Source organism: Schistocerca gregaria, chromosome 4 (assembly GCF_023897955.1).
Source record: "Schistocerca gregaria isolate iqSchGreg1 chromosome 4, iqSchGreg1.2, whole genome shotgun sequence".
NCBI lineage: Eukaryota > Metazoa > Arthropoda > Insecta > Orthoptera > Acrididae > Schistocerca > Schistocerca gregaria.
This window is the reverse complement of record NC_064923.1, coordinates 771,206,714-771,230,450: the sequence shown is the minus strand read 5'-3', so window position 1 is coordinate 771,230,450 and position 23,737 is coordinate 771,206,714. Positions and strand designations below refer to the sequence as shown.

The 23,737-nt window shown below is 40.8% G+C and overlaps 1 protein-coding gene across 2 annotated transcripts in view; it reads left to right on the top strand.

Annotated features, from left to right (window-relative positions):
• LOC126365946 (sorbitol dehydrogenase-like) overlaps window positions 1–23,737 on the top strand; it is a 110,279-nt gene that overhangs the window by 46,777 nt on the left and 39,765 nt on the right. The window lies entirely within an intron of this gene.

Sequence of the window (23,737 nt, the reverse complement as noted above, 5' to 3'; positions counted from 1 at the left end):
TCATTAACAAAAGACAAGCAAATCATACTAACTTAATCTGTAGTACATCAACACTGATCTACAGCATTCACAACTTGTCTCAAGAAGCCAAAGATAGCTCTTTCAGAAGATTTATTCTCCTCAAAATCATCCAATTCTTTTTTTATTTTTACACAAAAAGGTACATCAAATGTCATGCATTAGTATTTTAAAGGAATCTAGATAACAGTGGGGGTCATCTATAGTTTTGTGTGTCTTGTGTACCATCCTTTCTGAGAAGTGTCCCTACTATTGATTGTTTTAGGTTTATTGCGTAAACTCCAGGACTGACAGCCGTTCTCTGTGAACTTTAAATATGGTAATAGAAAGCTGTGGAAGAGACTCAATAATTTTGAAGCAAAGATAATCTCACTTAATGGTAGAAGTGCAGTTTCATTGACAGGCACATGGAGAAAATTTCCAGAGAGAGGGAGAGAGAGAGAGAGAGAGAGAGAGAGAGAGAGAGAGAGAGAGAGAGAGAGAGAGAGAGAGGAAAACCCATACTTTCCAGTCTTCTATATGAGTATGTCAATGATTCACTGCCTATACTGTTCAGTAAGTTCTTACCTTTGCTCACAAATTATTTCTTTGAGCTTTATTTATTTATCATAGGATGACAGGAGAAATACTAGATAACTATTCACGAAAAATATAAACTTTTCGACACACATGCATACAATCTCTAGTTCATAATAAACTCATAGCTCTAAGTCCAGATTTGAAAACCAGTAAACCAGTCTGGAGCTTCTGCAGACAAATCATGGAAAGAAGGATTGTCGGTATGCTTCTGTGTGGGCTCTAATCTCTCTGATTTTATCCTCATGGTCTCTTCGCAAGATATACGTAGGAGGGAGCAATATACTGCTTGACTCTTCGGTGAAGGTATGTTCTCGAAACTTTAACAAAAGCCCGTACCGAGCTACTGAGCGTCTCTCCTGCAGAGTCTTCCACTGCAGTTTATCTATCATCTCCGTAACGCTTTCGCGATTACTAAATGATCCTGTAATGAAGCGCGCTGCTCTCCGTTGGATCTTCTCTATCTCTTCTATCAACCCTATCTGGTACGGATCCCACACTGTTGAGCAGTATTCAAGCAGTGGGCGAACAACCGTACTGTAACCTACTTCCTTTGTTTTCGGATTGCATTTCCTTAGGATTCTTCCAATGAATCTCAGTCTGACATCTGCTTTACCGACGATCAACTTAATATGATCATTCCATTTTAAATCACTCCGAATGCGTACTCCCAGATAATTTATGGAATTAACTGCTTCCAGTTGCTGATCTGCTATTTCGTAGCTAAATGATAAGAGATCTATCTTTCTATGTATTCGCAGCACATTACACTTGTCTACATTGAGATTCAATTGCCATTCCCTGCACCATGCGTTAATCCGCCGCAGATCCTCCTGCATTTCAGTACAATCTTTCATCGCTGCAACCTCTCGATACACCACAGCATCATCCGCAAAAAGCCTCAGTGAACCTCCGACGTCATCCACCAGGTCATTTATGTATATTGTGACTAGCAACGGTCCTATGACACTCCCCTGCAGCACACCTGAAATCACTCTTACTTCGGAAGACTTCTCTCCATTGAGAATGACATGCTGTGATCTGTTATCTAGGAACTCCTCAATCCAATCACACAATTGGTCTGATAGCCCGTATGCTCTTACTTTGTTCATTAAACGACTGTGGGGAACCGTGTCAAATGCCTTGCGGAAGTCAAGAAATACAGCATCTACCTGTGAACCCGTGTCTATGGCCCTCTGAGTCTCGTGGACGAATAGCGCGAGCTGGGTTTCACACGACCATCTCTTTCGAAACCCATGCTGATTCCTACAGAGTAGATTTCTAGTCTCCAGAAAAGTCATTATACTCATTGGGGTAGATGCAACCTGTTAGTCACTTCTAGGGTATTTTAAATAGCTGATGATGCTTCAAGGAATTTTGCTCCTACCATTGATTGTTCCAGGCATCTTACATGTTGAAATTAATGTCCTCGAAGCTGACTGCTATCGCCATGATTGTTTTCTACACCTTATAACATTATGGACATGATATCAGCAGATTCAGTAAAACTTTCTAGTTCACCTTTACAAACTGTTCATACAATATTTCAACAAATAACATCTGCAGACACCCTATAAGTTCTATAGACATGAAATATAGTACAGATTTTTATCTTCACTGTAGGCTTACAACCAAATTTGAAACTACGCACTTATCAAGAAAACAAAAATTTTGAAACACACAAAATGCATTTTACATGTAAACAAACCACTGTGTGCTAAAATCATAGAAATAGCCATGTTAATTTCAATAATCAATCAAAAGATGAAACTTGCGAAAAGTGCAATAATGTTGAATTATTAATTAAATTTCCGTTTGGAACTTTATATCTCATCTGAACACTTGGGAGACAGAGAGACTGAAATACTTAAGATTTGTCAGTTCTATCCCCAATAGAAAATAGCCAAATATGAAATAAAAAAATTGCATTGTAATTTTGAATTCAAAAGTATAGTTGGTTCACAAAACTGTTCACACCAAAATTACTTTTATTATTTGTAAGTCCTAATAGGGAACATAAAACAGATACATGTTCATACAAAAACACAAAACTGCAAAACACTTGTATGGCAATCAGAGTGGTAAAGACATCCAAATCAAATTAAGTGCCGGTATACTATTGTCAACAGAATATAAACATCATGTTTCCACAAATAATTACCATTAGTTATCCTAAGCATTATTCTTGACCTGTATGTTCCACATTTTTCTATGTTTTGTAATGGTATTAACTTGTGTCAAAACTGTATAAACAGAAACCAGAATAACATCTCCAGCATGAATCTGGAGATTTTATGCGGTCTTTGATGTATCAATGTAGATGATGGAGTCAGTTGTCAGGGATTCTAGGAAGAGGACATGTGTTGAGTGTCGCTTCACAAACTGTTGTCATCACTGATATATGTGAATACCGTAATGCGGTCTTTGCTGTATCAATGTAGATGATGGAGTCAGTTGTCAGGGATTCTAGGAAGAGGACATGTGTTGAGTGTCGCTTCACAAACTGTTGTCATCACTGATATATGTGAATACCGTAATCAGTTGTGAAAACGTATCAGAATATCAAATTAAGACTTCTGGTAGGAAATGATATCACGGTCAAGATTACTTATTTAAAGACAAACATCAACCTGCTCCAGAACCTATTTTTACAAGCTTACACAAGAAGAAGAAAAAGAAGAAGTCTGAAATACTATCAACAAAACTACAACATCAGAAAGCTAAATACAATCAACTCAGCTATGCCTTCTTCACTTTGTCCAAATTTAGATATTTTAGGGTACAAGTTGAGTGCTGGAATTTGGTCTTACCTAAAAGGTATTAGGACAGGTGTATGAAGTGACATTAGAACCTCAGTCACTGGGGTTCTGATAATGAAATTTCTGATTGAATTGGCACACACACACACACACACACACACACACACACACACACACACACACACACACTCTTCTCCACATGTTCAGCAATGAGTGTAATCTTACAGATGATGGTGGAATACTATTAAGAACCGGCAGCCAACACATGTTTGTGCCTGACCTTTGTGTCATGACATTGCATTTTAAGAACTGGTAGCCTGCATGTGCTTGTAATTGAGTTCTCTGAAATGACTTTATATGAGACGCCACTTGGATGACAGGATGTTTTACTTTTTAGTTTACTGATTACATTTCTTACTTCTCTTATAGTCGCTGGATATGGAAGCATGATATTTTCATTTCTGGGAACTTGCACATAATAATTTTGATTACAATGGTCTTTAATTAAGTGTTGTGCAATATTTTTTGCTCTTCATTATATTTGTAAGCAATCTGAACATGTTCTACAGTTGTTCTTCCTTGACTCTTTATGATAAATTTATTGTGTCTTATTTTATTTCTGCCCACATTATTATTTCCAGTATGCCACTGGATTATGTAGAGTGAGGTCTGGGTGAATAATGTGTAGAATGGCATTTCAAAGATACATTTGATAAACTGGAATAATTTTTTAAAGTGAAGTTGTGGGAAGCAGCAGTTACAGACAGCAAGTGAAGAGACTTAATTATTCTTCAGCTTACCAGCAGAGTGGTGTTTAGTTGTTTATTCTTTGCAAGCACATTCTTGAACTAGTTCTCCATTTATTGGTTGTCGAGTCATAATTTGTTATTGTAGTCAATAAAATAAATAGCTATCGGATAGTATACTGTGAGTTTTTGTTTTGTAGACTACATTATGTGCAATACCTATAAAATAGTGACCTCAAAAGTGCAAAAGAAAACAGAAAATTCAAGCATGGCACAGAATGAGATGGTGACTTTGCATTATGACGATGGTCAAGACCGGGTGGAATACCAACTTTGATGCTTGCAAGAGGAGCTTGAGAAACAGATTAATAACCTGCAGGTGCAAGCTACATCGTGTAGACACAGACAGCTGCATAAAGAAGCAGTATAGGCAACAGACAATTGAACTGAACGTTCATCAAGTGAATAATGAAAACACAAGTGCTGAAGTTGTTGCCAGAGACACCTGTACCTTGGTTTACAATGTTCGAACTAGTGTTCACACAGAACATCACCACAAACAACTATACAAAGTTTGCAGTAGTAGTTTATAGCCCAGACGGTCAAGCAGTGGAGGCAGTATCAGACTTTGTTTTGAGGCCTCATGCACGAGATCGATATCAACATTTGAGATACATGGTGGTTCAGTGCATGAACGAAACCTTAGATAAACAGATGAAGCAGGTCCTACAGTTCAAAAGTATTGGTGACAGGATGGCTTCCAAATTCTGGTGGCTCCTGCAGAGTACTGCGGAGGAGGCAGCAGTGTCACGTGAGGTGCTTCGGCATGTATGGCTCAAGCACTGGAAACAGCAGCAGTCACTTGAGGGAAAGACAACATTATTTCTGTTCTCTCAGTCACTGACAAAGTGCACTCAGCAGTGGGGCAAGCAAGCACCTCAGCAGTAACACAGGTAGCCAACAACTGCAAAACAGCAGAAGCTGTGGCTACACCACAGGAGCCAAAGTGGTCTGCCGACGAGCAGCTCCGTAGTCTACAGCTACAGCACTGCAAAAATAATTATCAGTGCTGCAATTGAACAAATGAGACAATGTGTGGGGCAGTAAAATAAAGAGACATCCAACCAACAAATAGAAGGAAAGGCCACAGGGACGAGATTATAGAGTATGTCGGTACCAAAAAAGATTTGGTGTGTGGGCTATGAGATGCACAATCCCATACGCATACCCAAGTGGCCCTAGTGCCTTGCAGTAGATGCAGGAGTCACTGTAGCTTCACAAGTGCGTCAGAGTTGATATGAAGGAACGGACATTATGTCCACAGACAGCGACGGTGGAGTGATACGAGACAGCAGGGAAGCCGGGATGTGACACTCGAGATTGGCTCAGTTATGAGAGAGAATCTTTCTGTGCTCACATTGTTGTGACACATGTTTGTGTCAACAGAAAGTCAAATTTATATTACATGGTCGACTCAGGGTTGAGTGTTGCACAGCGCAATCTGAATCAGGAAGAGGTGGTACGTGCAGCACTCCACCAACTTCTGCCAACAACTTGCCTATTGTGACTTACAGTGAACAGAAGGCAACAGTAGACATGGGTTTCAGCAAGGTTTTTAGATGGTGATTTGTGCTGGCTGATGTGCACAAACTGATTCTAGACACAGATTTCATTCACTACCGTGGACTGGGATTATAGCTGAGCGCAGAACGAGTTTGCTGGAGCAGTGAGATGATAACAGACACAATATGCTAAAGTATGAGCAATGCAGTTGCTTTATCTACTTAAAGTTAAACTTGAAACAGGACAGCAGATACTGCACCCCACAGTTCACCACATCAAGACTACTGCAGACCAATCAGTCTCCCAGTGACTGAGAAGACTAGTCCTGCCTGGTTTGTAGAGGCAAAATCAGAATTTGGCAAAATGTTTCAGGCAGGCATTTGTAAGAAGATTGGATGTCCCATGGGCATCATCAGTGCACCTCTTTAGGAAGGGAGACAGTGTGTAGAAGCCCTGTGGGTATTATTGACTCTGAATGCACTATCAGTACCTGGCTGTTATCCCCCAACTAACTTGTGAGGGTTTATGAACATTTTAGTGGGTACAGTCTTCAGCATGATAGATTGTATGAAGGCAGACAACCATATTCTGGTAGCTGAAGAGGACATCCCTAAGACAGCTGTGAAAACACCTTTTGGTCCATCTGAACATATTCACACACCATTTTGACTGAATAATGCAGCCCAGAGCTCTAAAAGATTGGTAGATGAAGCACTGTGGGGGCTGGATTTCTACTTTGTATGTCTGGATGATATTTTGATATTTTCACATTCAGTGGAGTTAAACAATGAGCACCTTAAAGCAGTATTTGACAGGATAATGAAATCTGGGCCAGTGATGAACAAAGCAGAGTGTGTTCTTTGCCAGAGTCAAGGGAATTTTCTCGAATGCATGCTGTCAGCAGCTGGAATCTGTCACTTCAAGGAGAGGTGGAAGCTTTACAGAACATTCCTAAGCTGAGAAATTATCAGCAGTTATGAAGATTTCTCAGGACTGCCAATTTTATAGATGCCACCTGCTGGGGGCAGCAGAGATGCAGGTGCCACTGACAGAGGCATTTGCAGGTACCTACACACTGGGCAAGCAGCCTGTACCATGGACACCAAACATACAGCAGGCTTTTGAAAAGGTAAGAGCTAGTTTACAAGTGGCAGTACTGGTGTCTTGCCCAGTTCATATTGCAGCATTGGCGATTGGCATAGATGCCAAGCCAGCTGGCTACTGCTGCAGCACTCCATCAAGACATGGAGGACAGCTGGAATCCGTTAGGGTTTTTCTCCTGAACGCTATCACAGGCACACATTAAGTGGGATGCATATGACTGGGAATTACTGGCCATGTATGAAGCCATGTGACAATTCTCGGTGTATGTGAAACCTTGGCCATTTATGATCTACTATGATTGTAAGCCAATGATGTTTGCTTTCTGTGGAGTGAATGAGGGGTCTTCTCCTCAGCAATTCCACCAAATGGAATTTATCAGAAAATTTACTGCTAATACAAGGCGCATTAAAGACTCAGAGGCACGTAGTGGCAGACTTATTCTCAAGGATCACTGCAATTTCTGACATGATAAAACATGACCAACTGAGAGTGGAACAAGCCACAGAAAAACAGCTACAACAGTCGTTACAAAGCAACCCAAGTGTGATTGCTAATCAGAAAGACTTAATTTGGTGCAATGTGTCAAAGATCCAGCCTAGACTGCTTGTGACTCGATCTGTGAGAAAATCAGTTTTTGACAGCATCCACAACCTTGAACGTCCCAGTGCAAACACCACTGTTCGGCTGATGAGGGAGAAATTTGTATGGCTAGATACAAAGAAAACAATCAGTTACTGATAAAATTATTTAACTGGATAGATAAAAAATCTACTCACCAAGTCCGCAGAACACACAAATAAAAGACTGTTGTGAATGGCAAGCTTTCAGAGTCAGTGTCTCCTTATTCAGGCAGAAGGGTTGAAGGGGAAGGAAGAAGGGTGAAGGAAAATGATTGAAGAGGTCTAGGAAAAGGGGAAGATCCTGGGAAAATAACCCAGAACCACGGTAGACTTACTGTATGGTACTTTTTTCATAGCTTTTCTTCTATATTTTCCATCCTCTACTTATTTATTTTGTGCCACTCTCACAATTTTTAACTCTCCAAACTGTCCTCTCTTGCCGTGATGAATCCCATCTCATATTACATCCCTTCCCTTCGACAACATGCCTTTGCACTATCAAAACTAAGGTCCCACATTCTGTTTCTTGAAACCTGCTTGTCCCTTGGAGTTACTCCAAAAGGCCTAACATTGAAAGCAGTCATATCCTTCACCAGGCTCTTTTACAGTTTCAAATACAGCAATCTCTCTAATCTGTGACCTATATGCCTCATCATCAAATTTCCACTCTACCAGACTTCTCTCTTTCTACATAATCCTGCAGTTATCTGCCCCTCATGTTTTCTTGAATGGTATCATTTGCCAAGCCAACTTCAAACTGAAACAACATGCCAGACTTCACCTTAAAAAGCTATCCCACCTTCTCCTACACTACCTGAACAGTGGTATTTCCCTTCCTGTCTCTCTGCAGCTCCCTAAAGAGCCTCCCCATCAATCACCACTTCTCTACTACAAACCAAGCTTAGCCAACCTCCTTAATATCCCACAGAATTCACCACTGCCTCCCAGACCAAGAATAACCCATAATCCCAAGAACTAGTCAAAACAGTACAGTGTCCTTAACCTACAATATAAAGCACTCTCCTCTCCTGAATTATCTGTATTATCTAAGGGCCTCACTTTCAGCCATAAACCTGCAATCGATCATGCTGCTTTGGTGAAGGACCTCCTGTCCTCCACAAGTAATATCCATTGAAAATATCACTTTTCAACCCAACCCCAAAACCATTCCAATAGTCAACCCAACCCCAAAACCAATCCAATAGCAAATCTGACATTCAACCCTGCCTTCAACAGTTCAGACCATGATCCCAACTTGATCAACCACCATTACCTCAAAATCATCCCTCAGAAGACTTACAAGAATTCCTCACATCAAGCATTGCCTCACAACCCTTCCTCAGATTCCTACAACATGACCCTAACCTGTCCTCTGTGGAGCTCCTGGCGCTACATTTCCTAAACACTGATGACTCCATCATTATCCTCCCAGCAGACAAAGGATATCCCACTGTAGTACTTGACCAAAAGGAGTATGTTAGTGAAGGTCTACGCCAGCTGTCTGACACCTCTACATACAGTGTCTGCCATCAAGATCCCATCCCTGTGATTCAAACTGACCTGCAGTCCCTCCTTGAAACATCAGGCCCAACACAAAGACTAACACCTCAATCCATAGAACTTCTCACCCCACCCAAGCCACACACCCACACCCTTTATCTTCTTCTTAAGATCCACAAACTCAGTCATCCTGGTCGTCCTATAGCTGCTGGCTTCAAAGCACCCACTGAATGTATATCTGCCTTAGTTGATCAACACCTGCAACCCTTAGTACAAAAACTCTCCTCCTACATCAAAGATAGCAATCATTTCCTAGATCGTCTGAAATCTGTGCCCGTCCTACTCCTACCACAAACCTTGCTTGTCACCATTGATGCCACCTCCCTCTATACCAACATCCCCCCATGTACATAGTCTGTCTATTACTGAAAATTTCCTCAGTCAGTGACCACCTGATTCCAAACCTATGACATCCTTCCTTCTCACCTTAATCAACTTTATACTTACCAACAACTACTTCACCTTTGAGGGGCAGACATACAAACAGATCAGGGGTACAACATGGGAACTAGGATGCCTCCTTCCTATGCCATGGGTCGCTTGTAAGGGGCTTTCCTGGGATCCATAAGTCTTCAAGCCTGTGGTTTGGTTTAGATACGTTGATGACTCATGGACTCATGGTGAGGATCACCTGCTAAAATTCCTGGAACCTCTGAATACCTTTTCCCAATTAAACTTCCAAATCCCATGCCACTTTCCTTGATGTTGATCGCGTCATCACCAAAGGCCAGCTAACACACATTAAACCTACCAACAAACAACAGTACTTACATTTTGGCAGCTGCCATCCTTTCCATATCAAATATTCCCTCCCATACAGCCTTGGCATCTGAGGTAAATGTATTTATTCGGATGCAGTCTCTTTACAGCAATACACCACCATTCACACCTCAGCCTTCACTGCATTCAATATCCCACTGGCCTAGTTAAAAAGCAGATTTCCTGGGCCATCACATCCAATCCTGGTACTGCTGATCCCTCCACAAAACAACCTCAGAGCATACCATTGGTGACTCAGTACTATCCTGGTATGGAATGTGTCAATCAGATACTTTGATAGGGCCATGACTTCCTAAAATCATGCCCTGAAATGAGATCCATCCTGTCTGAAATTTTGCCCCCCACAGCTAGAACAGATTTCTGCCACCCTTCCAATCTCCTCAATATTCTTGTCAGACCCTATGCTCCTTCTGCACCTATCTCCCTACCCTATGGCTCCTACACCTGTGACCATCCCCGCTGCAAGACTTGCCCTAAGCACCCTCTGTGGCTATCATAGCCCTGTAACTGGCAAAACAAATACTATCACAGGGAGAGCTACCTGTGAAACAACATATCATATACCAGCTATTATGTGAACACTGTTCAGCCTTCTACATCGGCATGACTAACACCAAATTATCAATGAGGATGAATGGGCATAGGCAGAGAGTATACACTGGAAACTTGCAATATCCTGTTGCAGATCATGCTCTACCATATGACATTTGTGACCTGTTTCACCACACGCACCATCCGGGCTCTTTCCCCAGGCACTAGTTTCTCAGAATGCTGCAGGTGGGAACTAGCACTACAACATGTCCTTGGTTCCCGCCAGCCACCTGGCCTTACTTTATGTTAATTTCTTCCGTATCAGCTTTTCTTCACTGCAAATACTCCTTGCTTCGCTCCGTTTAAGTTTTCTACGTCTTTCATTGTCTTTCCTGTCTATTTTTCACCACTCCCTCCCACCTCTGTTACATACAATGCACTTTGCTTCTCATGATTATTAACTCCTGCATGATGTTTTAATAGTAATCTCTGTCTTGCATATTACCCTGTCTTCCACCTTTAACCTCTCAGGTTTCAAATCTTGTCCAATGCAAGTCTTTCTTTCTCATCCTGTATGGTAAGTCTCCCCTGACCCACAGTTATGGGTGATTTTCCCAAAATCTACCCCTTTTTCTATACCTCTCTAGTCCTTTTTCCTTTGCCCGTCTTCCTTCCCCTTCAACCCTTCTGCCTGAAAAAGAGCCACTAGCTCCGAAAGCTTGCCAATCACAACAGTCTTTTATGTGTGTGTTCTGCTGCTGCTTGGTGAGTAGATTTTTTTATCTATCCAGTTGAATGATTTTATAGATGTGGAGAAAAATTGCCGCATGTGGGGAAGGGTGTGTTCGGACTTTCAGAGACGCAAAGTTAGCAGACACGTGCACCAACCAGTAGTGGGAGACTTTCCAGAGACAACAAGACAATTCTCTCACATGCATACAGACCTCATGGGCCTTCTGACACCATTGGAAGGATATTGCTATTTGTTTACAGCAGTGGACAGGTACATAGATTGGGCAGAAGCAACTCCTATAGTCAATATATCAGTGGAAATGACAGCAAGGGCCTTCACGCATACATGGATTTCTTGTTTTGAATGTTCTGTTCTTGGCACCACGTTCCAAGGGCAACAATCTGAGTCAATGTTGTTCCTTGGGCTTTCCAAATTAGGGTTCCAGCATCACCATACAACAAGCCACCATCACTCAAGCAGTGGAACAGTGGAAACGAGGCATAAAGCATTGAAGGCAGCACTTATATGCCACAATAGTTATTGGGCAGCTGCTCAACTATTAGTCTGGTTAAGGCTGCGTACAGCAATTAAGCTGGACACTGGAGCTTCAACTATCGAAATAGTTTATGGGGAAACAGTGCATCTTCCATTATCCCCCCCCAACACAGTCAACAATTGGTGTCTATAGAAGCAGAACTGCCATACATGCTGCAACAGGTGAAGCTCCAGATAGCCAGGCTATACCCTGCCCCATTATCATGTAACAGGGTTCCTACATATAATGCTCACAACATTCTCAGTTGCTCGACATGGCAGAGTTTTTGGAAAGCACAAAGCAAGCAGTAGAAACCCTCGTTGTGTGTGGACAGGTATCATCTTACTGAAACGTAAGCCCAGGATATCTTGCCATGAAGGGCAACAAAATGGGACGTAGAATATTGTTGGTGTACTTTTATGCTTTAAGGGTGCCACAGATGACAACCAAAGGTGTTCAGCTGTGAAAAGAAATTGCAGCCGAGACCCTCACTCCTGGTTGTAGGGCCATATGGCGGGCAACAATCAGGTGAGTATTCCATTGCTGCCTGGGGTGCCTCCAGACAATCAGGGCACAATTCCAAGCAGGACACATCCTGAAGACAATTCTACTCCTGTTAATGAGATTCCAGTATGAAAATGTGTCTGGAGGTGCACTAGACAGTTGTGGGATGCCAGTCTGACAATTGCCCACCTTGCTGCCTGAGAACCAAGAGTGGCAGTCTGGGCTGCCATTTCATTTCATATTAGGCACCATTGCAGAACAGCAGTACCTCAATAATACTCTGCATCTCATTTTGTTGCCCTTCATGGCAAGCCATCCTTCATGGCAAGCCATCCTGTATTGGCAAGAGTTTCTACTGCTTGTCTTCGCACTTGCCAAATCCTATCTTAGCCAGCAAAGACACTGGGTTTCTCTCCAGTTGAGAACATTTGGAGCATTACAGGTAGGGCCCTCCAACCATCTCAGGATGTTGACAAATTAATGCACCAGTTGGACAGAATCTGCTACAATACCCCTCAAGAGGACATCCAACAACGCCATCAATCAGTGCGAGCCAAATAACTGCTTGCGTAAGGGCCGAAGATGGAACAACAAATTTTTGACTTGCTCCATTTGTAAAGTTCCTTCTCTTGAATAAATCATTGAATTTTTTTGAAATTGTAATAATTTTATTTATCTGTACACATACATCACATCTACCAGTTTCCATCCCATTTGGGTAATTCCTTCATGGTGCACTATTTTTTGTCTTAAGAGTGTAGTTATTGTGTAGTACTATGTGAATGTCTGTTTTGTAGACTGCACTATGAGCAATACCTATAAAGTGTATCTGGCCAAAGATCAGTTCAAAATTTACCAATAAAAAAAACAATACAACTTCTCAGTAAATTATTTTAAGAATGAAACGATAAACTTGTTTTAAAAGTGGTAAAATGATTTTAAGCATCAGCCACAATTTGACAGTTAATAAAATAATCTCAAGCACATCAAAAGCAGTATAGCATTTATACAACAACAATGAGAGTACAACAAATGATGCTGAAAATTATATAGATGGAGTGCATCCGTAGGATTCAGGCTTCAATGTAGCATTTCATATGGCCATTATAACAGATTACATAAGACAATAACTATGGTCACCTAAAAAATAAGTGTTAACCTTCATTAAAAATGATTTCAAATGCTATCGAACCAGTTTGAATCTGTGCCTATTATATTCTGTCTGAGCATGCGACAGCGGTAACTATAATAAACCAGTGACACTCAAAATTACTCTTCAAATTACAACAGGAAAGTTTCCAACAATTTCCTCAGAATTATCATTACGTATAATGGCTATGTACCAACTCACACATGGGAATTAAAATTTTAACAACCCAGAGAACTAAATAATTCAAAATTATACCCCATCTAGTTACTGATGTATAGAGTTCCTCTTATCTTCTGAAATAGCTTGGCAACCTGATAAAAGAAATCAAAATACTCAAAACAGTAACAATACCAAATGCTAAGTTAAACTTATGTTAGTTAATGACTTATTAGACTTGGTGGCTTGTACATAAATATCAACTACACACAGTGACAATGTGTTCGTAAGTACAAGCTCCAATGTCTAACTAGGTACATATCTACCAATGTCAAAATGGAAGTATTTCTCATGAGTTCTGTATTAATAACCTGTTTAACCAAATGATAGAATTCAGTAAGTTCAAACACAGTTACTGAAATAGCAAACTGTGAAAAACAGCACTTGAGTAAAATTTAGCTAAGTCAAGCACTTTAATGTTCCTTATACTGCTGTGGCTCCAGAAGGAAACAATTCTCCTCTTGTAAGTTTAGCTGTATAGATTTAATCCACCATAGTGTTGTAGTTAATTCCACTTCAATCAATCCTGACTGACAGTGCTGGCTCTGATATCAATATTGCTCACCTATTAAGTCGTGGGACCGTATGCAGGGCCAAGCACAACCAAAACACACTTCGTGTAGGTGCTTTGGCTAACACAGATACACATCACAAGAGCTTGCAGAATCACACTGCTTCCCAGCTCACAACATACTGCCCTCTCGCTATACCCTCTTGATATCACTTCTGCTGCGGCCTGGTGGTGCCACCACCACAAGCCAAAGATCCTCAATGTAATAATTCAAATGTGCCTACAGTCAACACACCACATTGAATTCATTTTACTTTCTTGTTTGACAGTTGTGTCATTTGTTCACTTTTTGCAGGTACTGTGACTTTTTATGTAACTTCTTGTAGCTGTTTACTTGTAGTTTCAATAAAGTGTTCTGTTTTGTTGCTGCATTAAGCTTTCTAAGAGTTTTGATGAGTTCCTTATGCCCCTTGTTATCCATTTATTTGACTTAACCTTAACTTTAAGTTTCTTAGTTAGGACTGTAACATCAAATCATTATATACATAATCACACAACAATGAGTTAAACACTTTTAACATTATTTTTGGACTTTTTTTCCAAATTGTTAGTAGTATGCAATTGAAAGTATTATTGTTGCTTTCACTAATTATTGTTCTTGTGACATAGTTGTCATTTATTCTACAACTATTATGAAATGCTTCTATGACAAATACACAATCTGGAAAAACTGTCTTAGTGCACTAGAAAGTTCATCAGTTGACTCCTTTTTAGTGTATGCAGTTTCAAAATTTACATTGAAATCACCTAGCAAAATTATACATACAGATTGACTTCTACTTTTTCTAAAAACAAAGAAAAATTATTTTTTAGCAACATGTATAATACATATGGTAATAGTACCCTTTTTTAACAATATTATGAGAAGGAAAGTTGCTACTCACCATATAGTGGAGATGCTGAGCCACAGATAAGCACAACAAAAAGACTCTCACAATTATATCTTTTGGCAATTAAGGCCTTTGTCAACAGTTGACAGACATATGCACAGTGTGGTTTCAGTTGTCTGAGACTACAGTCGTGCATGCATATGTGTGTGTGTGTGTGTGTGTGTGTGTGTGTGTGTGTGAGAGAGAGAGAGAGAGAGAGAGAGAGAGAGAGAGAGAGAGAGAGAGAGAGAGAGAGTTGCGTTTTGTTGTGTCTACCTGCGACTCAGCATCTCCACTATATTATGTGGTGAGTAGAAACTTTCCTTCTCATAATATTGTTGCATTCCATCCTGAACTTTCCATTGTGTTAGTTCACACACACAATACTCAAAGATTTTTTTATGTAAATCACCTTTTCCTGTTATGCCTCTTGATTCACATCTCTTTCTACCAATACCAAATACTTCACCTCTCAGGTTTGCATAAGGAAGCAACTTATCATTTCAAAATCTGTAATTATAATGGACAGACAAAAAATCTACTCACCGAGCCATGGCAGAACAACACACATATAAAGGTATTTATATTTGCAAGCTTTCAGAACCACTCACTCCTTCTTCAGCAGAAGGATGGAAGGAGAAGCAACAGAGGTGAAGGAAAAGGACTAGTGAGGAAATGGGGAGAGTTTAAAGAAAACACCCAGAACCCCAGGTCAAGGGTTTGTGTTTACCTCAGACAATGTCACTGTTGCATAGATTGAGAATTCCCAAAAAATATCATTTAGGAGCACTTCTGATTACCTCATTCTGCTATTACAGAATTTATGTCTACATCCATACTCTGCAAACCACTGTAAAAAAAAGCATTTGGGGAGGGGGGAAAGTACTTCCCATTGTAAATGTTATTTGGGCTTTTTCCCATTCCGCTTACAAATGGTAGGTGTGTTAAATTATTGCTTAAATGCCTCTGTGTGTGTACTGTGATTAATCTAATCTAATCTACATAATCCTTGCAGGATCAGTGCATAGGAGATTGCAGTATACTCATAGATTCATTACTCAATGCTGGTTTGTAAAACTTCATAAGTAGCTTTCCTCGGGATAGTTTGTGCCTATTTCAGGTATCTGCCAGATCAGTTTCTTCATCATCTCCATGATGATGTGTGCCAGATAGATCTGATTCAAATATATAGATTCTAATATTTAACTGATCAAGTTGTTTTCACATAAGCTTTTATTGATTGTGTCAAAATTCATGTATAATGTGACATACTGGAAATTTTTGAACATTTGCAAAAACTTGTACAACATTTACAATCATAAACTTAATTTGTGATTTTTAGTAACTTTTAGCAACAGTATCCTTATACAAAAATAACTGCTCCCTGAAGTCCTCATGTATTTACATGGAAAAAGGTGTAGTAATCATCCATTACTCAATAGTACTGATCCAATGAGTCAGCAATATTTGGTTTAGAAACACAACTTGACAAGAACACAAGTAAACAAGGAACTGTTAAATTTGAAGACAAAGAAAAAATATAACAACAATAAGATGTGCCTGTAGTCCAAAGAACAACGAAATACACTTTGAATCTTAATTCATAGTCACTGCTTACCACATAGCCCCCCCCCCCCCTCCCCCTCCTCCCTCGGTACAGCAGAGCTCCTGTAATGCGCAGGTACTTGTAACACACTTGTCAGCCTGCTCCAGCGTTGACCGCCAGCGCCTCTTGTGTTTTTTGCAGCCTTGCTTTTTGCAATGAGGGTCATGACATTGGTGCTGTCTGACTTGAAGTCACTGTCATGGTGTCCTCAGTTTTACTTGTCTGAGTGGTACTGTCAGTGGTTTTTCTTCCACATTATCTACAATGCATGCTCATCATGCTTTAAAACTTTGAACAGCCCGGAGAATGGTGGTTATAATGATGGGCACTCTGCATCAGTTCTTCACATTATGTGACGGCGATTGTTAAGATCTTAGTGTACAAAGCCTTTCTGCTTCCACTGTTTGGATATTTGGACTTTGATGTGCTGCAGAAGGCAGTTCTATCTCATCAGGTAGTTATTGGGTTGACAGTAGGCATAACATTTCTCCATAAACCATCTCTTCTGTCAATGCCCCAACATCTGTCTTACATGTTGTGCAGAGGCACACTAAAACCAGTGGCAGCAAGGAAGTCCAACTGTGTTCTTGACACATAAGTTCAGCTGTCAGTGTTTTGTGCAGCATTCTACCGCCCCAGTGCTTGCTGGGCAGTAGCTGGTTGTATGGTGGTGCTGAAAACTGCATAACTTGGGCAGCTTGGGACTCAAATTGCCATTCCTGATCCATTGTGACATGGTCTGGCCAGCCAAATAGGGATATTAAGGTCATTAAAAAGATCACTGCTTTTGTCTCTGCCGAGATGTTACTGATTGGAATAGCCTCTGCCCACCGAGTGTATCATCGGTCAACCAATATATAGTAATGTCCTTCTGACTGCAGTAGCTGCTTATGATATCTGTCTGAATGTGGGAGAAATGCCTTGTTGTCTCTGGGAATTCTCCACTGCCTTGCCTACATGTCTGCCCACTCTACACTGCTGCCATGCTATGCTCATTCTTGCCCACTGAGCATAGTCTTTCTTTACACTAGACCACACAAATCTCTCCATCAATAGGTTGATGCCTGCTTTTCCACTAGGGTGGACGAGGTTAAGGATACTATTAAAAACAGTTTTGTGTAGCATTTCAGGAACTAAAAGGACTGGGGGTGGGCCTAGGAACATCACACCAAAAAAGGTTGTCTGAACCTAATAACTGCACATACTTAATTCACAGAGCAGTTGAACTGTTCGGTGAACATTCTTGCAGCTGCCTATACATAGCTTGCACCATGCTGAAAACACCTGTAATGAATGATACACAAGATGGCCCTAATTCTCAAAGCAGGTCAGCTACCACATTTCTTGCCCTATTTATATACCTTATGCCTGTCTTAAAATAGTTGATGAATTCTAGCTGATGAGATTGTTATTGAGAACAGACATCCTTGAGTTTGCTATCATATGCTCCCCATTTTTAAGGGCAGAAATATCACACAGCTTTGTATATGGCTAACAGCTCTTGGCAGTATGTACTCCATTTGGCCTGAGCTTCCATGAGCTTGTGGGAGTAAAAACCCAAGGGCTCCCAACAGTTTTCAACACATTGGTGGAGAACTGCACCGATAGCCTGGATGCTAGTGTCCAACACTAATGGCACATCGTGGACAGTGTGGGACAACATAACTGCTTTCTGTAAGTTTACTTTTATGTTTTCAGAGTCGCACTGTGTATCTAATGTCCACGGCAAGGGATCCTGGCCAGTGGCGTCATTACTTGACAGTGCTGCTGCCTGTGGTGTCTGAATCTTGGCTGCTCTCAGTAGCTGTCATCAACAGACATTAACTCAATTTGACTGCCACCTCACAACTGTTGTACATTGTCACAGGTGAATTGTTGACTTCTGTAACAGGGACAGGCGTTACTAGTGTTGTGTTCTTGTCTTGTGCAACTGGTGGTGTGCTTATGTCACTACCTGAGACAATCAGATAGTAATGTTTTGCTTTTTTATGCCTTACATAAAGCCAGTGACACTATATAAACAAGGGTGTACGGTTCTCTGGATGCACAGTAAAGCTGTCGTTAAATACTGGGGTAATCCTGAAAACTGTGCCTTGATGAATACAGTTTTCAGGATCTGTGTCATTTCCCTCATATATAATTTGGCAGTCTTGTGGAATTTAAATGTTTTATTTTAGACAGTTAGGAAAACACTAGTTGAAAAGAACACGGGTAAACAAGGAAATGTGAAACTTAAAGGCAAAGAGAAAACATAACACTAATAAGATGTGCCTGAAGTTCAAAGAACAATAAAATACACTTATAATCTTAACCCAAAGTTGTTGCTTTCCACAAAGGTAATTTTGAGAATTTTTGGATGCTTGCAAATGTATATTTCTGAGAATTATTGCAAGTTACAAGAGTTGTGCATAACAGAGAGTCAAACACAGATACCAGTACTACCCTGGATAGCCACTTCAATTGGTGGGTGTGGAATCCGTGGGTGGGGGATCTTCCAGTACAATGGCAAGTGCAGAGTCATGAATGCTGACTCAGTAACAACATGCTTCATTAAGCACAGCTTCTATGCTCTCAGATCCATGTCTGCATTCAAGAACCTGGCAGTGGATGTGGACACTGGAATGGTTGTGTACCACCTCAGCAAGAACAACTAGCAGTCTGCACAGCCTTGCCAATGCAAGGCTGGAGTCAACTCGGTGGTCTGCAAGTTCACAGCTGGCCTCACATATACAGCAGGCAGCTCCAGGCAATCGACAGGGTGAGCAAATGACCTGTGCTGAAACCAGGATCCTTGGAGTTGGTCAGAGTGTCAGGCAATGAAATCCAGGGAGTGGCCTCCGCCAAGTGGTACCAGTTCAAAACCCCAAACCGTTAGGACTAGCTGGTGGCCTGTAGGCCAGCAGTTCGCCCAGCTGATGTGGCTGCTCAGTGAGGATGGTTCAGCCACAAACTGGACAGACAGCTGGCACAGAGACTGCCACAGCACTGTTGGAAGTCTGAGAATGAGTCCTGCTAATGGCTGAGTGAAGTGCATTTACATTCGCTGGGTCCACGTGTGTTGTGGCAGGAGCTCGCTTCCTGTCATGTAGACAGCTGCGGAAGTCCAGCCTTGTAACTCAGCACACTCCTACAGGTAGACTTCTGCATTGCAGAATACCATGGCAGTATTACTTAAGCATCCAGTGCAAGATTTCACAACTGGAGGCCCCACGGCACTTAGCTGGACTGAAGTCTTGCTGTGGTTGATGACAACACTTTCCCACCCCTTGGGAGAAACTGATCATCTGAATTTCAGACTGCTGCTGAAACTGTGAACAACTGAAACAAGGTATTGCTGTGTCTACATTTTTTTTCCATGCCCCCATTGCGCCGTCTATCTCACATTTGTATTTTACACTCTCTGTTCTTCCCAGCACATTCTACAAAACAGCGTATGGCGACTTGTATATTTACACTGTTCAATCCTGTTTCCAATCCATTGGGATGGTAGACAATGGACTGGGACTAAGGGTGGGAAAACTGCTCTCCACCAACAATGGACATATATCACCTGGACAATGACCATTATTAAGGCAGTTCTGAAGGATGAGATTTCCATTGCCATGAACTAGTGCTGGTACCCACTGTGGTGTTGTTGAATATGCTGGAACACCTCTTCTGCACTAATGCATCAATTCTGACCGTTAGCTTCTCAAGAGAAATAAGTATGGTGCTGTCTCAGGTATTAAACAGGCATTCTTTTGAAGGTATTATTGGATAGATGCAACAGACGACATGGCAAATTCAAGCTGTAGTCTCTCACTGGAAGCTGGTCGCAAGAAGTCACATTGTGTTTCATTTAGCACAATTCCACTCTTTCATAACTCCAAACATTCTGCTCCCATGAATGTACTTGCTTGTAGCACGTGGTGATAGCTACAATTGGGTCATACACTGAGTACACCACTGTGTTCCTATTTTCTGAAAATATGGATATATTGTGAAAAAGCCCCATGGGCATCCTCCTGCAATTGTTACCCAAAGAAACAGTGCTAGCTCACATCTCTCCATGAGAGTCTGGAGTGCCATGGAGGGACATACTGTAAACTGCTCCTCTGGCACCATCACTGCTCTTCCACTGCCATCAACACATCATGTTTCCTATCCAGTGTTACTAGCAGAATCTCCTTTGTCATAATGTGTACAATATTCCCTAAAGTCCCACATTTTACTAGATATGGATGTATCCCATAGCATTTGTATTTTCTGTTAGTAATCATACCAGTACTTGGAGCCCGGCAAGGTCAGCACATAACTTCATATTGTGAGATGGTAGTGTAGCGATAATGGGTTTTCCTCTGGAGGCACAATTCATTTCAATGTGACTGGTAGCTCCTCGATCTGTGCCTTATGAAGATCCACGAGAAATTTTACTGGTGGTCATAGGGTACAAGTACTGCTCTGGTACTGTGCTGACAATGTCCTTGTCACTAACAAACATCACTGTCCAGGACAGTGTACTGAGTTCTATTATTGAAAAATTATTCACACAACTTACATACCTAAGAACCTGTTCCATGAGCCCAGACCTTCTAAACAGTCTGCAGTATCGAGCAGTGTCAAGCACTTTCCAGAAATCAAGGAATATGATAGCAGTCTGCTGCTCTTAATCTCACGTTCACAGGGTGTCAAGTGAGAAAAGGGCAAGCTGAGTATTGCATGAGTGATGCTTCTTAAATTTGTGCTGATTTGTGAACAAAAGCTTTTCTTCCTCAAGGAAATTTATTATATTCGAAGGCATAATATGTTTAAGCAAACCAATGTTAAGGACACTAGTCTTTAATTTTGTACGTCCATGCACTTGAGCAATATTCTAGGATCGGTTGCATGAGTATTTTGTAAGCAATCCCCTTTGTAAACTGATTGCATTGTACTATTATCCCCAAGTATTTTACCAGCAGATCCAAGTATGCCACCTGATTTATCTGCAGCTGAGACTATGTGGTCATTTTTATATTCCTACAAATTCTTACACACACATATTTGTACGAGTTGAACAATTCCAATTGTGACTCACTGATATTGTACTCACAGGATATTATGTTTTTCTATTATGTCAAGTACACATTATTGAGTTCTGAAAATTTAAAGCGAGTTGGTAATACAAATACGTAGGCCTTCACGGCCACAGTTAGTTAAAATTAAAGTTTTCTGGGTATGATACCATGTCATATTGTAAATACCTGTCACTTATGAAACTGTCATAGACCCAGAAGAAAGCCACTGTTACCATGCCCAAAATATTGGTTTCGTCAGTGATAGCTATTTATGGTATGACACAGTAACATACCCAGAAAACTTTCATATAAAGCTTGCAATTTTTGGCAACACTTTGAAGTTTTATGAAGACATGACTGAATATTTGTGCAGTTTTTTTTCTTTTTTCTTTTTCAGAAATTCATTATAGATAACAGCGTCATCCACAAAAATTCTGAAGTTGTCTGCTAGGTCATTAATATATGACAGAAACAGAATGGTTCCCTGCACACTTCCCTGGTGTATGCCCGAAATTAGTTCTACATTTGTCAATGATTTGCTGCTAAGTAACCCTCAGTCCAGTCACTAAATTTGCTGAATACCCCGTACTATGGTACTTTTGATAATATGCATAGGTGTGGTACTGAGTCAAATGATTTTCAGAAAACAAGAAATGCTGCATTTACATTATTGCTTTGATCCATGGCTTTCAGGATTTCATATGACAAACATGTGGGTTGGGTTTCACATGATCTGCATTTCCAGAATCCATGCTGGGTGGCATGGAGGAGGTCATCCTGTTTGAGGTACATCATTACACCTAAGGTCAGAATATTTTCTAGGATTCTATAATGAATGGGTGTCAAAAATATTGCACAGTTTTTCGTTCAAAGCATCTACAGTATATTATTGTTAATAGAGGGACTAACTCAGGCACAAATTCAGTACAGAATCTGATAGGGTTCAATTTTAGATTTGTTCAATTTGAGGAATTTCAGCTGTTTCTCAATACCAATGACACAAATATCTATTTTACTTCCTTTGCAGTGGTATGAGAGTTGAGGCAACTCTCCTGAATTTCAATTTATACATGAACATTTCAAAATGGTGTTCAACATTTCTGCTTTTGCATTACTACTATCAAATTCAGCTCCTGTCTTGTCCAAGAGTGTCTGGTGACTAACTTCAGTACCAATAACAGCCTTTATATATGATCAGAATTTCTTCACATTTTGTGAGACATCTTTCAATAATATTTTTAAACATATCATGCAGTTATCTTTGTTTCTTTAGGAGTTACTTCTTGTGAATGTATTACAATCTGTTGTACTAATTACACATCTATGATGTGCATGGTCAGCTATTCTTTTGAAATTGTGTCACAGTTCTTGTACGGGTTTGTGCTTTTTATTTTTTTAAACATACCATCGCTCAAAATGATAATAGAGGTCACTATCAAATTTGGAGGTGTTATGGGTTATACAGGCTGTGATGTGTCTTGACGCCCGGCCTAGCCTTTGCATTGCAACCTGATTGGGTTCACATGTTGGAGTGGCCTGAGTCAGTGTAATGTCTACAATTGCAACTCAATGTGTGATGGCAAAAGCAGCAGGCTTGTGCACTGTTATGTTTAGCTGGCTACTCATCTTCATTATAAAACTGCTGCATTGTAATAAATAATCTGTTGTGTCCTCGCCAATGGATACAACCAAAGCTGGCACACTGAGACATTTTGTGAATGACGCCACAAGTGCCAGTCACAAGTACAGCCCAGTCAGCAACCTCTGCACTGTCGTCAGTTTGACGGACTTCCACCTTGTGACAACTGGCAGCCAAAGGCAACAACTGGGGGTTCATGTTCAGCGTTGGTGTACAACAGTTCTAGTACAGAGTCTCAGGGTTGCTGTTCATAGCTACAGTTCGTAATGGAGAGCTGGGCCTTTGCATATGGACAGCTGTTTACTAGAGTGATTGACAGTTTGGCGCCTAGGGTGGGTATAGTCTTGTTGACATTGATTCAGTAACGCACACCTTGACAGGCCACTGCTAGCTGTATCTGTTCACAAGCAAAACCAACAAGTTGCTATACAAATTTAAGTATCGCAGCCCAATAAAGTGTATATTTGTGTGTCACTAATTTTGTTTGTACTGCCACAGTTCCTCTGTCCACCTTGGAGCACCCTAAGCTAATACAATGTATGCGAGCCGTTCTACCTAGATGACCTGTACGCATCATAATCAACATACACCATCATGTCCAACATGGATTGTATCATGTAG